The sequence below is a fragment of the Myodes glareolus genome, chromosome 10, assembly GCF_982192425.1.
Source record: "Myodes glareolus chromosome 10, mMyoGla1.1, whole genome shotgun sequence".
NCBI classification, from domain to species: Eukaryota; Metazoa; Chordata; class Mammalia; order Rodentia; family Cricetidae; genus Myodes; species Myodes glareolus.
In genome coordinates, this window is record NC_142035.1 from 339,804 (window position 1) to 355,061 (window position 15,258).

The 15,258-nt window shown below is 40.8% G+C and overlaps 1 protein-coding gene across 2 annotated transcripts in view; it reads right to left on the reverse strand.

Moving 5' to 3' along the window:
• Dnajc5 (DnaJ heat shock protein family (Hsp40) member C5) overlaps positions 1–13,399 on the reverse strand; it is a 29,317-nt gene extending 15,918 nt beyond the window's left edge. The window contains exon 1 of one of the 2 annotated variants that reach the window (XR_007233450.3): positions 13,227–13,399. The gene's annotated coding sequence lies outside the window, so the exon portion shown is untranslated. The remainder of the gene's footprint in view (positions 1–13,226) is intronic. The other variant, XM_048441415.3, reaches the window with a different exon arrangement.
• Between the last annotated feature and the right edge of the window lie 1,859 nt (positions 13,400–15,258).

Sequence of the window (15,258 nt, forward strand, 5' to 3'; positions counted from 1 at the left end):
TTTAGGTTATTAAAAAATTAGATCCCAAAAGGTATAAATAAGGAGAGATCGGTTTCAGACTCTTAATGACTTACAAAGATTGCTAGCAGACATTTCCCATCTACAGTCCACTATTGAGATAGGTCCTGATAACATGATTACTTTAAACAAAACCTTAGACTGTGACAAGGACTTAAATAGTCCCAGGGAAGCTGAGAGAGAATTGGCTTTTATTGAAGAGGCATTACAGAAGGCACCTGTAGATCATGTGGATCTGAATAGTAACTGCATTCTGGTCATATTACCCTCCAAACATTTCAATAGAGGAAATTTTAATGCAGAAGGAAGATGTTATCTTAGAATGGACCATTTTTTCTTTTTTAACCACATAAACCATGTAAAAAATTAAAAACCTATGTGGAAAAGGTCTCTGAGTTAATTCTAAAAGGAAAATTGAGACTTTGTCAATTAACAGGATAGACTCAGCAGAAATTATAGTACCTCTTTATAATGATGGAGTTGACAAAATTATTGGAAGAAAGTAAACGCTGGCAAAGAGCTTGTAGTAATTTTTTGGGAGAGATTAGCAACAATTATTCCAAAAGAAAGAGAATTCAACTTAAAATGAGAACTAGCTGGATCCTTTCTCACATTGTATGGGACACACCAATAACTGGGGTCCCTAAATTCCATACTGATGGAAATAAATCAGGAAAGGCAGGTTACAAACCAGAAAATTTAAGTGGACCAAAGCCCTCATGATTCTGTCCAAATGTCAGATTATATGTTCTTCTCATGGTACTTAGGGATTTTAAAGAACCTCAACATAGTTACTGATTCGTAACAAGCTGGAAGAGTTGTTTTGCATACTGAAACTGCTGAATTTATACCAGAAGATACAGTGACTTCATTATTTACTCAGTTAAACATATAATCAGAAATAGGCATCATCCCATATATGTAACACATATCTAATCCCATACGGGAAACTGATCAATTATTGACTGGAAAAGTGCTGAAGGCCTCAGGATTTCATGTCAATAACAAAGGTTTAAAAAAAGACTTTTCTATCATGTGGCAACAAGTCAAGGACATTATAAGGAAATGACCTATTTGTTCTTTATACAGTCAAACACCACCACCTGCAGTAAGTAACCCAAAGGGTACTCAAAGAAATGAAAACTGGCAGATGGATGTGTTCCATTTTGTAGAATTTGGAAAACTAAAATATGTACCCACGACTGATACCTATTCAGGTTTTCAACAGGCAACTGCTTTGAGTTCAGAAAATGCTGATTTGGTAATCACACATTTGCTAGAAGTTATGGTCATCATGGGTATACCTGTACAAATAAAGACAGACAATGCTCCAGCATGTCTCTTAAAAAAAAACAAAACAAAACAGTTTTTTGTTTATTAAAATATACACATTACAGGTATTCCACACAATCCTACAGGGTAGGCAGTTAAAGAAAGATCAAACTGAACTCTATAGGATATGTTAAATAAACAAACATGAATGATAAATGCCCCCAGAAATAGATTGCAAAATGCTTTACTTTGAATTTTCCAAATGCTTTAAAGAAATAGCAGCTGCAGAGAGACATTAGATAGTCTCAGAGAAAAAACTACAGAATATCAGCCAATATACTTTAAACATGTACTAACCTCAGAATGGAAACCAGGACATAATGTTACATTGGGGAAGGGGTTTTGCTTTTGTTTTCATAGAAGAATAAAAGTTATGGATACCATCAAAACTGATAAAGATTCAATTTGAAAAAGAGACAACTCTTATTTACAAGAGAAGATATTTCATTAAGTACCATGGTTGTTTAATTGAAACCTACATAAGAAACTAACAAATGTATTTCATTTGATCAGATATAATTTGCCAAAAGAGACTCTCCACAAAGTTAGGGTTGGAGAAGGGTTTTTTTTTTTTTATCTTTTCAGGAGAATGAAGACATCCAGCTAAGGAATCTGAAGACTACTGGACAAATGAGACATCTGAAGAAAAAGGACAAATCATCCAGAAAGATGTCAAGGAAAGAGTAAACTGGCTTATTGGTACATCACATTTCCAACAGAGTAAAATTTCACATATCTTTCCAAATGTTTATTTCTGTTGTTTTCTACAGACATGTAATGCAAATGGTTTTTTTGTAGTCCCAGTCCAATTAAAAGACTAAAGATGGCTTTGGAGTTGGAATGTGGCTCTCTCCTTCTCTAAACCCAAACATGCTTATTAAATTAAAGTGAAATCCAAAATCTCTGTGTCATGTCAGAAAAGTCACCTGGTATGGGACAGAAGATAATAATTTAAAAACTATTTTATGGCCACTCATAATCCTTTGGTTTTATACTGACTCTTTATCTGCTTTTCTTAAGGTAAAAAAGTTTGGGCTGGAGAGATGGTTTGGCGGTTAAGAGCACTGAGTACTCTTCCAGAGGACCCAGGTTCAATTCCCAGTACCCACATGGCAGTTCACAACTGCCTGTAAATCCAGTTCCAGGAGCTCTGACACCTTCACTGGTGTGGGAGAATTGTCTGTATTCTGTCAATCATATTTTAATAAAACGCTGATTGGCCAGGCAGGCAGTATAGGCGGGAAAGCCAGACAGGAAGTAGGGGTGGAGCAAAGAGACTGGGAGTATTCTGGAAGAAGAAGCTCCCTCCGCCTCTCCTGCGCAGACCACCGAAGAGGCAGCATGTAACTTGCCCAGCTGAAAAAGGTACCAAGCCATATGGCTAACGTAGATAAGGATAATGGGGTAATATGTGTCATAAGAACTAATAAGAAGCCTGACCTAATGGGCCAATCAGCTTTATAACTTATAGAGATCTCTGTGTGATTGATTTTCTCTGGGACTTGCCGGCTGTGGGGTACTGGGCGGGAACAGATACCCCAACAAGCCGGCCCCCTCATGTTACACTTCACAAAACTGCACGTAAAATAAAGTAAAATAAATCATAAAAAGTTCTTTAAAAGTGTTTATTATATATATGTGTGTGTGTGTGTGTGTATTAAAATTTCTGTCATGATATTAATATATAGAGTAATAACTAATTTTAGGAAAAGGTTTCATCTTGATCCCTGTACATGATTTCAGGTTTGAGTCGCTATCAGTTTTCTATAGTGAACCACGAGCACACCTAACAGCAACCTCTGAAGTCTTCAAGAAGAGGATGGGGCCCCACAATGACAATTCCTCCAGGACTATGATAATCCCACCAAGTTGAAAAACACCACCCCTAAAGACCAGCTTTGGACTACAAACTGCTCAGAACAATTTTGAGGTGGCTAGTTGAGATGATCCAGCCTAACAGACTACTCTAGCCAGGACTTGAGACAAGCCCTGCACTTTCCCATTATGTAGAGACTTGACAACAAATGATACAGCTACCTCTCCCAGGACTGGACAATTAACCTAAATTTTTCTTTTCAAGATGCCCTAAAGATGTCATCACCCCCAGACAGCAGGCAGTAAATGTAAGAATATGACGCCCACATTCCCAAGAGGTGGAGGGCAGTTTTTGGTCATTCAATGGGTTATGGATATTTGTCATTATGTAGGGGAATTGGTTACAAGTTGTTATTAGTAACGGTCAGGAAAAAAGCTAAACAAAGAAAACTAGATTCAAGGTTCTTGTTTTCAAAAGAAAAAAGGTGGATATAGATATGATAGAATAAAAGGGTAGATTACTGAATCTACTCCAAAAAGAAAAAAGGGAGGATATAGATGATAAAATAAAAAGATTATTGAGGGGGCTGGAGAGATGGCTCAGTGGTTAAGAGCATTGCCTGCTCTTCCAAAGGTCCTGAGTTCAATTCTCAGCAACCACATGGTGGCTCACAACCATCTGTAATGAGGTGCCTTCTTCTGGCCTACAGAATATTGTATACATAATAAATAAATAAATAAAAGATTATTGAATCTACTTTTAAAAAGCGACTTTTAGTTTTAAATGTTGCACACTTGATTGGACTTTTGTATATTGTATACAAATTTTAGATTAATTTTGTTAGAACACACTATACATACATTTCTATTCTTGTTCAAATCACTGTACCTATACAACTCATTTAACAATGTAATGCAACTTTCTAGTCCTTGTAAATTAGTATTACCAGCTGTTTAGGATAATAAGGAAATGCAGGTTAGTAGCCAATCACCTATTATAATGAACTTGTAGCCACATTAAGTATGTTTTCAAGGTCAAAAAACATATATTTTAAATAGACAGGTCATTTTCACTTCAGAGATCTAAAAAATATAGCATTTAAAATGTTCTAAAAACATCAGCTCTTTTTTTTTTTTTATGACAATGAGACATGTCTGCTCCTGGCAGAACCAAACTACTTCAGGGAAGATGATGGACATCAAAGAAACTCCATATTGAGTTTACTTTGTGGCAAAAGTAAGCTACTGGGCAAGAAAATGCCTTTGCCTCAACTGCTACCAGTCTGCTGTTGCTGTCCTAATTGGAAAAGCAGGACACAAAACAGAGTGATTCCTAAACCTTGCCCAGACACGGCAGGACAGTCCTTCAAAAACCCTGCTTCATAGAAAAGTCTGACAGATATTCTAGGCCTGTAGGCCAAAGATGGATGGCCAACATAGCAGAGGAACCTTGGGTGACTGTCCAGGCATTCAGCTCTTTCTGTCACTTCTCACAATTTTTGGAAGTTGCTTGCTCGAACATCCTGCTTACTCAGTTAACATAATTTCCTTGTTGGGTCTCTGAGGGAGTTGAAGACTAGACAGTTATAGTTTTTCTTGTTTACCAGATGCAGAAAGCAAGTTAGGATAGAAAGTAAATTAGGTACAAGACTTTGGACTCACCAAGATAGGACAGATAATAGAGTATTTTCAATGAATTTGTCAAATGCATATGGACTAGACGTTGATATATTTATTGCCTGTATGTTTTATACAGAGTTACTATACTTATTATATAGTTTTTCTTATATTAGTTATAGCCTTCTTTTTTATTTTAGACAACAAAGGGGAAATGTAGTGATATCTCAGTTGTATTTTAATAAATAAAGCTTGTCTGAAGGTCAGCGCAAAGCTAGCCACACTAGTCAGTCATACAGACTAGGCAGTGGTGGCACACACCTTTAATCCCAGCAGTCACACTAGTTAGTCATAGAGGCTGGGCAGTGGTGGTGCACACCTTTAATATTAGCACTAGCGAAGAATACATGGCAGGATGAGACAGGAAATCACTCTCGTTTTCACTCTGAAGATTTCGTAAAGGTAAGAGCTCTCTAGTGGTTGGCTGCTTTGCTTCTCTGATCTTTTGGCTTGAACCCCAATATCTGTCTCTGGGTTTTTATTATTTGTGTTATAACATTTGGCTCATATTATAGAAGAATAGCTTTGCTAAAAATAAAATCACTAGCTGGGTGGTAATGGTGCATGCCTTTAACCCAGCACTCAGGAGGCAGAGGCAAGTGGATCTCTATGAGTTCAAGGCCAGCCTAGTCTACAGAGTGAGATACAGGACAGCCAGGGCTATATAGATAAACCCTGTCTGGAAACAAACAACAACAATAATCAATCAATCAATCAGTAAAACTGAAACACAATGATGTTTCTGGAGGAACTTTTAAACTAAAATCCACGTTGTAACACTTGAATATCAGCTGGCAATGAGAGTATGAGGAAGCCAATAACTTAGAACACAGTAAGATCAGCATCTTTCAAGTGACATGGCATTGTGATTGGTCACAAAATTAAGAACCTACCTGACTACAGGAAAACAAGAATCATTCCTGAAGGCATGGGATCTGGGCTGCGTAAAAGAAAAAATGAACTGAATACCAGCATGCATTAATTCATGCGTTCTACTCTTGACTGTGCATATAATGCGACTAGCTGCTTCACGTTCCTACCACCATGATTAAAAAAAAAAATGGACTGTAACCTCAAATTTTGTGCCAAATAAACCCCTTCTCTCTTAAATTGCTTCTGCTAGGGTGTTTTAGCACAGCAACAGAAAACAAAACTAAGATATGTAACATCCAAATCTGTAACTACAAATAACATATAGCCTTATAAAAACACTCCTGATGGTAAACATGGCAGTATATACGGTAATCTGTCCTGAAGGGATGCTAAAGTTGTAAATTCCAAATTCAAGGTCAATCTAGGCTACATAGCAAAACTGTGTCGAAAACACAGCAAACCAAAAATTCTATTAGAACAGTATAGACTACAACATCTATTTAAACATTTTTGACATATTTTCAGAGCACTGCAAATGCTCGTTCATTCTAAGATATTGTCAACTGAATGATCCATTCACCCTGATCATGGTCTAGTTCTCACTGCATAATGGACTTATGTATCAATAGGGCAGATCCCAAAACATGCTGAAGCTTAAGACATACAATACCTACCTTGGAATTCATAAAATACTATAGATGACACAAAGTATTTTGTTTGTCTTTCTTACTTTCTGAGATAAGACATTTCTGTTTATCTTTAGAGCCTGTCCTGGAACTCGCTATGTAGACCAGGCTGGTCTCAAACTTGCCTCTGCTTCCCGAGTGATGGGATTAAAGGCACGTGCCAAAGTATTTTAATGTAATACATTCTGAGACATAACTGATAAAAAGTAGCATCAGAGCCAGGCTGTGGTGGCACATGTCTTTAATCCCAGCAATCAGGGCAGAGGAAGGTGGATCTCTGTGAGTCAAGGCCAGCCTGATCTACATGAGTTAGTTCCAGAACAGGCTCCAAAGCTACAGAGAAAGACTGTTTCATCCCCTCAACCTTCGCAAATAAAAAAATGGCATCAGCATTCTGCCCTTATACCCTAGCCTGAGGCTACTCTTAGGAGAAATTCATGTTGGATACATAACTGGCCAGTATATTCCACTTGAGGATGATCTTAAAGTAGCAAATGAAAATGCATTTAGAGTGACTGCCTACCTGCAACTATTGCTGGAAACCAAGCGATCACATCAAATCTAGCATGTAAGTAACCTAAAATCAGATACAACAACTGAAACATGACAAACTGAAAAGACACACCAAATTTCAAAGGGGTAAGTATTAAAACACCCAATACCCCAAAAAGATAATGCTGAAATTGAGTTATAACCAATTAAACTGTTTCTTTGTTCCACAATTTCTCTCCTGTATATGAATACCACCTGCCTAGTTGCTGGGTAGAGTTCTCTGCATTTTTACTGGTTCAGAGTGCTGCCCAATTCATGAATCATTTCTTTGCTCAAAGTCTATTCAAACTAGCTTGTCTATGGTTTTGTTTAATAGTTTAGTGTTAGGAGTGGGATCTCAAGCAAATGTCCCAAGTGAACATTGCTCCAAGTCCCCACTCTCTCCTGTCCCAGCAATTAGACAAGTAAAGGTACCTTACCAAGATCACTGTGTCCATGACTCTCCAAAAGCAAAAGCAAGTGGAGTCATGGCTGAGTCTACTCTTTGAATGAAGCGACACAAATCTGTGATGAGTTCACCATTTTATTTAAGTTTTTTTTTTTAAACTGAATTACATTGTAGATTAAATAGTACAGCAAGAAGCTCAGGTATATGCTTTTGAAAAGAGATTCCTCCATTGCTGGGCTTGGGAACTCATACCTATAATCCTAATACTCAGGAGGCTGAGGCATGATGATCAAAAGTTCTAAGCTATATAGATCCTGTTTAACCACCCCTCCCCGTAATACAAAGGCTGAGTCTAGGTTTTCCAGCATGGAATGGGGATCTAAAGTTGAAGCTGAAGGAAACCTGTGCAAACCAAAAGTTCTCAGGCACAGCAAAACAATGATAAATATTTGCTTCCACTTCTTTACTGCAGAGACTAAAGGTAGCTAGGACAACTAGCAAATACGTTATGTTTTGTGCCATACTGACAGATTTTACTAGAAGAAAACACCTGCTTCCAGCAGTTGAGATTTAACACTTCTATTTAACAAATGCACTTCTATTTAGCAAAGAAACTCAACAGTCCTGCTAATTCCTTTCTATAAAAAGAGAAAATAAGGGGAGGTAACAGCACATTCTCCTTAAGAAAACTCAGGCCACTTCTGCCCGCACCTCCACACCTTCACTCAGCAGAGGTCAGATGAGGGATCTGCTGTCTTACATCTTCTGGGCACTTGACTACCACCTGTTAAGGGTGACTCTATCAACAATACCATAAGGTATCTGATTCTGTTCTTCACTGAACGCATTCAACTTGATGAAAAGATCAACCATCTAAGGAAGATTTCTAAGATGGCCACACTTCTTTCCTGAGTTAACCTGACCGGGCACACCTGATACCATCACCCAGCAAATCCTCATTCCCATCCTCTGACTCACCAGGACTGTAACCTTATAGCTAATAGGCAAGCATTCTTTAGAACACATAAAAATAAAATTCAGTACACTTTATACTGTAAAACGTGTGTGTGTGTGCGCGCGCGTGCGCATGCACAGTCTCAATGTTTAGCAATTAAGCTGACAATAACAGCACCAACAATTCAGGATAATGAGTAACATTCACTTACACAGAATCAAGGAACATAATACATCACAAAAACCTAAGAATATTAGTTGGGTTTAAACTGTCTAAAAATAGTTGGTGGAGGGGCTGGAGAGATGGCTCAACAGTTAAGAGCACTGGCTGCCTTTCCAGAGGACCCAGGTTCAAACACTCCCAGCACCCACATGGCAGCTCACAACTGTCTGTAACTCAGTTTGGATCAGGAATCTAACGCCGTCACACCAATGTGCTTAAAATTAAATAAATTATTTTAAAAAAAATAGTTGGTGGAGGGGGATGAAGGAGGCACATGTCTGTAATTCCAACACACGGGGAGGCAGAAGCAGGAGGATCTCTGAGTTTGAGGCCAGCCTCTATAGTGAGTGAGTTCCAGGACAGCCAAGCCTACACAGAGAAACCCTGTCTCAAACCCACCCCCCAATTTAAAAAATGTCTAGAAATAAACAACTAAGTTCTCTGCCAATAACTAAATGTTACTTGGGAAAAATGTAGGGTAGTAGGACAGTGGTAGCACATGCCTTTAATCCCAGCACTCGGGAGGCAGAGACAGGGAAACCTCTGTGAGTTTGAGGCCAGTCTGATCTACAGAGGGACTTCCAGGACAGGTTCCAAAGCTACAGAGAAACTTTGTCTCAAAAAACAAAAAAAGTAAAATGTAGTGTAATTATGGAATGAAATAAAACTGCATACAGATTAGTAGAGAGAAAACTGGTCATGAAACTTTCAATTTTCTCCCAAAACTGGCCTCGTTCTACTTCTTTAAAGAATGAGATCATTTCATTTCTATAATCAATAATTTTGATATAAAATATCAATGTTTGAGAAACTCAAAATTTTGAAGCCATTATTTTGTAAAAACTTATTCTGAGGACTGGGATGGCTCAGTGGGTAAGAGCATTTGCTCTGCAAAGATGAAGTCATATTTGAATCCCAGGACTCACTTTAAAACCTTGGCATAGTTTTCTGTACCTGTAACCCCAGCACTGGGAGCAGAATCAAGAAGATCCTATAAATTCACTAGCCAGACAACTTAAGGAGCTTCTGGGTCACTGAGAGGCCCTGACTCAAGGCAATAAGTAATACCCAGAGGAAGACACCCAATATTCTAGTCTTACCTCTGTGTGCACACACCAAAACCACATACCCACACAACACACACACCAAACTACCAAAAAAAAAAAACCTATTAAATGTCATGAATGAAGAACACACACTTTTCATTAATAAATACACTCAAAGTTAATGCAAAGTGTCAGAAGGCAAAATCCACACCGAAGGTTGTTGAGTAATCTAATCCTTAAATCTTCCTGTTTAGTTGCCAGTTAACAGACTAAGTGCTAATCCTCGTCAGGGTTGCCTTCATTGGAGGTAGGCCTGGCACAGTAGCCCAATTAAGGATGTTTTAGGGGTAGATATTTTCACAAAATAAGGCTATTACCATTTTTAGAATCTTTGTCACTTCTATTTAGGAAGTCATCAGAAAAATATCCTACTTATCCTTCCTTTGCTTCAAAAGGCAGGTGAGGTGGGAATCATCTCCCTCTTTTTATAGAGTACAGAGCCTCAGAGACAGAAGCAACCCTGGTGTTGTGAACTCTAGCCTTGTCCTCTTTCAGGAAGGGTAATCCAGCACATTCTGCTGATTCAGAGAAGAGGGAGGAAGGATAGCAAGAGTAGGAAGCTTGACTGACAAAAGGCCACTGGCCTTGAATGCATCACTCAGATTGTATACAGTACAAGAATAATAAGCCTCATTTTTAAGAATGCAACTTTTTACTTTTTCTTTGAGGTGTAGAGTTCAAATCTAGGGCCTGGCACATACTTGACAACCACTCTCCTCTGATCTACATTCTCAGCCCCGAAGACTACATTTTTTAAATGTTTAATAACTTCCAGGAGTCACCCAGGAACACCAGGCTCCTCACTTGTGCTCCATTCCCATACAAACAGCTCCCTAGCCAGTTCCCTAAAATTTCAGGAGTCTGTTTATTTACAAGAGAAAAACTGCTTTCATTTGCGGATACAGTTTGCCCACAGTATTACATGTTTACCTCACTTTCTGTTTTCAGAAGCAAACTTTTAAAATAAGCCCAGCTTCAGCCAGGCAGAGGTTGTGCACGCCTTTAATCCCAGCACTCGGGAGGCAGAGGCAAGCAGATCTCTGTAAGCTTGAGACCAGTCTGGTCTACAAGAGCTGGTTCTAAGACAGGCTCCAAAGCTATGGTGAAACCCTGTCTCGAAAAAAGAAAAAAAAAAAAAGGCCCCAGCTTTGCTGCATTTTAGCTATTTATTCAACAAACACCCATGAGCATCATGCACCTGGACCCTAAAGACACATAACCGGCAGATTATGGGATACTTTAGGCTATAGTCAACGAACGGAAGAATCTGGCTTAGAAACCTTGAATTCCGTTGACGTTTCAAGTCTGATTTATTCAGTTAGATCTTGAGCATAGCAGGTTGTCAGGGTGGGTCTACAACTATGTCCAGAAGCATCATGCTCTCCTATGCGCTCTTGGATAAAAGTGGCTAGAACTGTGCAACCTGTATCCAACACTGAACCACACACTAACAGAACTGTTCAAAAATACAGAAAAATCTAAATATTCTTCTAAGCTTAGATGGACAGGAAGCAAAAACCTTAGGATTCCAGGGTCTGTCAGTCACAAAGAAGTCTCCTGGGTTGTCATAGCACCCCAAATAATGGGCTTCCAACTGAGGGCATCAGTAGCTGCTCACTCTTTTGCACGGGTATGACAGTAAATGCCTATGATTCAAGTCCTCTGCCAGGCTGAAGCAGGAGGATCACAAGCTGCAGGCTAGCTACAGCTATGTAGTAAGATCCAGTTCACAAAAACAAAACACTTCTTCAAAAGAAATAAGAATCGGATGACTTCACCCTTCATCTCTCTGTAACCTCAAGTTCCAACAAATAACCAAAGACAAATTTTCTAAGAGCTTTTTTACTTTTTAACCAGTGGCATATTTGACTTTTAAAAAGCTTTTAACTTTCAAATAATCACTGATCAAAACTTGCAAGAAATTTACAGGAAAGTCCTAAGCACCTTTCTAATATCCTATTAACTGACTGTACTGTTTTCAACGGACAGAGGAAAGCTGGTGGGTCTGTCCCTGAGAATACAAATTTCCCTGTACATCTTCCCAGAACCCAGCGCCTCTAAAGTGTCAGTACTGACTGACTGACTGACCTCCTGGTGAGAAGGCCTAGCCCAGTTGCTACTGAGTTCATTTGCATTCATTCAATAAATACTTACTGGGCATACTATGTGACTACTCTAAAAAACAAAACAAAACCTTACCTAGAAAAAAATGTTAAATACGTTATTAATTAATACATTAAGCAAGAGGCAAGTGCTGCGTGAAAATTAAGCAAGGAAGGGAAGGGGAAAATGGGAAGTGGCAGAACTGAAATTTTAAGTAGTAGAATCTAAGAATGTCTTACAGAACAGAAAGTGAATGTTCAAGAAAGAATCAAGGACTAAGCACGTAAATTTCTTCATAGATTAGCAAGGAGGCTGCAGGAGTGTGAAGTGGGGAACTCACTCTCCAAGGAGTGATGTTCCACCTCTTCCCAAAAGGGTCTGTATTCAGAGCCCCCATAAACAAGGCCAACCCAAGCATGAAAACACCGATGAACGCCAGGCAGTGGTGGCACAGGCCTTTAGTACCAGCACTCAGGAGTCAGAGGCAGGCAGAGTTCAAGGCCAGCTTAGTCTAGAGTTCCAGGACAGCCAACTCTACACAGAAACCCTGTCTCGAAGCACCGGCCCCACTCCCAAAAATAAAGAAAACACTGATACAGGTAACGCAGTCCTAATAAGTTAGAAACTGTCCAGAAGCACTTAAACCATGGCTTTTAATGTCACCAAACAGACCAGTTTCTTAAAAAAAAAAAAAGCAAGTAAATGAAAAAAATTATCCTACAACCGTTAGTTCTGTCTTTAGGTAACCATGACAATAAATAGGTGAATATAATTCTTTCTGATATTAAGTAGTGTTCTGTTTTGTTTCTTTTTTTTGAAACAGACAACTCACTAGCAATTCAGATATGTTGTCTAAAAGTATGATCAGCTGCAAATCAAACAAACGGCGACCCAATTTTCCTTAAGTCCAATCGGAAAACAAAGCTACTTTGCTTTCTTTTTCCGAAGATGCACTTAAGAGAGTTCGGAGAAATCATCTAGGCACAAGGAAAAACAAGTTTTTAATCCAGTCACATAACGCAAGTTGGAGACTAAACGGATGAGTTTTTAATAACTCTCCCTTAACAGCATTACACAAAAGCGCCTCTTAAAATGCCGTTGTGAAGCACATAAAATATGTTTTTACAGGTAAATGCTTTTGGAATTGACAACTATAAGACAATCTTCCGAGCCCCAGGGCTGTGAACAAGCCTCGGAGCCTCCATTGCCCGCCTCCCTACAGCAGTTTCCGCGTCCCGGGTGCCGCGGAGGCGGCCGCGCGTGTGGACCCGGGTTGGCCCGGAAAGCCTCGTCCCCGCGCAGCCTCGCCGTGTGCAAGGTCGAGTGGGGCCGAGTGGGGCCTAGCAGCGCCCGGGACCCAGCGCGACTGAAGGCCGGCCGCCATTTCCGGCTGAAAGCAGCCTTCACCTCGTTCTGCGGCGCCGTCACCCCGCTCCAGTCTCCTACACCCCGCTCCCGCGGCCCCACCTAATTTGAGGGCCACCCGGCAGTGAGCTCACCTGTCGCCCGCCCGCCTGTCCACCGGTTCCGCGGTTCCGTTCTCCCTACCGCGGTGCTGCTGGACAGCCGGCCGTCCCACTGCTCTGCCTGAGGATCCGGGGCGGCGACAGCGGCAGCAGCAGCAGAGGACGGCGGAAGCGGCACCGGTGGCGGCGAGAACGCGCACGCTCACGAACTGGCACTCGCGCCCCCGGAAGGACGTGTGCTCCGCCGGTCACAGGCGGCTGCGCAGGCGCCCAGCGCGCCACTCAGAGGCTCCGCCTATGGGCGGGACCAACGTGACAGTGCAGCGCAGAGGCTCCGCAGTTAGTGTGCCGAGCCCTACGGAAGGGTCTACGGGAAAGGGTACGGTGGTGGGCGGAGCCCGCAGCTACTAAGGGAAGCCGAACGCCACCGCCACCGCCCAGGAACAGGACCTAGGCGTGAGGGCCTAAGAGGTGACTCAAAGGCCCTGGAAAGCCGACAGGCTGCACTCCATCGAGTTAATGCGCCCTTGTCTTGCAGTTGAGTTTGCTCAGTGCTTCACTTAAGCCTCAAAATATTGACTAATCCTTACAAAAATTTAGAGAGGGAGATGGTGGGGAGAGGCAAACCATCTTCATCTCTAGCTACTGCTTTGGGCTAACGATTTTCTTCATCTCTGGAGATCACCCTGAAAGAACGCTCCTGCATGACTCCCCAGTCACTGAAAAACCAACCGCCATTACTTAGCCACCCTCTATGAATCACCTGCAATTATGTGCTGGGCCGGTTAAGGACTTTCCTTCCTGCTCTCCCGTACAATCCTTGTTCAACCTGTTGATTTACTACGGAGAAACCTAGTCACCCTTGCCTATTACCCCCTGTAATACTCCTATCCTTTAGCCGGGCATGGTGTGGCACTCCTTTAGTTCCAGCACACGGGAAACAGATGCAGGCGGATCTGAGTTTGAGGCCAGCCTGGTCTATAAAGCGAGTTTCAAGACAGGGCTGTTACACAGAGAAACCCTATCCCAAAAAACCTAATAAATAGAAACGGTCTCTCTGAGCATTGCTCCTACTTTTTCACTTTTATTCTTACCTATCATTTTAATTATAATTTTTTTTAGATAATTACACCAGTTCTCCCTTCCCAACCCTCTCATGTTTCCACCCCCCCCAAAATTCATGGCCTCTTTTTGTTGTTGTTACATACGCAATTCCTAGATATATGAATACAACCTGCTCAGTTTGTATGTTAATAGTATGTTTTCAAGGCTATTTGGTACGGGATAACCAAGTGCTATGCTCTTTCCTCAGGAAGACTGTTTCTCCAGCTCTGAGAATTCCTGTTGTCCTTGTTCAAGCCACAGTTAGGCAGCCATGTTGGTTAGACTTCATGGATGTAGCTTCTCTGACATTTCTAGGAGACACAATCTTACAGCAAACTTTGTTTCCCTAGTGATCCTTGCCCTCTTCCACAACGATCCCTAAGCCTTAAGTGCAGGAGTTGTGTTGTAGATTTATCAGTTGGGACTGAACTATAACTCTGCATTTTGATTAGTTGCAGTTTTCTGTAATAATCTCCACCTGTGAAAGAGGTTTTTTGATGAAGGGTGAAAACTACACATTATCTGTGGGTATAGGATACATATTTAGGAACCAGGGATAATGCTGTTTTAGTAAAGTGACCCATGACTTCACTAGCCCCGGGGAGTTGGCTAGGTTTCCAGTATCAAGCATGATTTCCCTCTTGCTGAGCAGGCCTTAAGTACAATTAGAGTTGTTAGTTATGAACAAGGTATATGGGTGCCACTAACGTGACCATAAGTCAGCTTTCAAAATCAAAGCAAATGACACTCAAGGCACCCATAATGCACTCAGTAAAATCCAATCTTTTCTTCACTTCACCCAACTGGATGTCTTCTCCCTTCACCGTTTACCTTTCTGCTCCGGCTGAACTCGAATTGGCACATTTTCCAGTCTCAGACTGTCAGGAGCAAACAGCTCAAGAAACTCAGTAAGTTGCGCAACATCAAGCAAGTAACAAAAAAATGCTCATGAAAATCAATA